Genomic DNA, 322 nt, shown 5'->3' on the forward strand with positions numbered 1-322 from the left:
GAAACTATACCGTATGATCATGATTTTGTTAAATCACCTAAGATATTGATATAAAAATTATGATTTAAGTGCAGATGTTATGTCAGTTGGAATTATATGATTTGGTTTGAGTTCTGTCAAAATAGCTTGGATTTGAATACGTGATTTATGAGAATTCTATAGTTACATTTAAGGTAATAGAAATAAAAAATGTGATAACACTTTTTAGAAACACTTCCATAAATTGGTCATTTAAACTAACAATATGATTATCACCTATAAAAAGGCTCATTTTAAATTCCACGCAAACCCATTGATATCACTTCGAATAACAAAATTTGAA

The sequence above is a fragment of the Penaeus monodon genome, chromosome 22 (genome assembly GCF_015228065.2).
Source record: "Penaeus monodon isolate SGIC_2016 chromosome 22, NSTDA_Pmon_1, whole genome shotgun sequence".
Classification (NCBI taxonomy): domain Eukaryota; kingdom Metazoa; phylum Arthropoda; class Malacostraca; order Decapoda; family Penaeidae; genus Penaeus; species Penaeus monodon.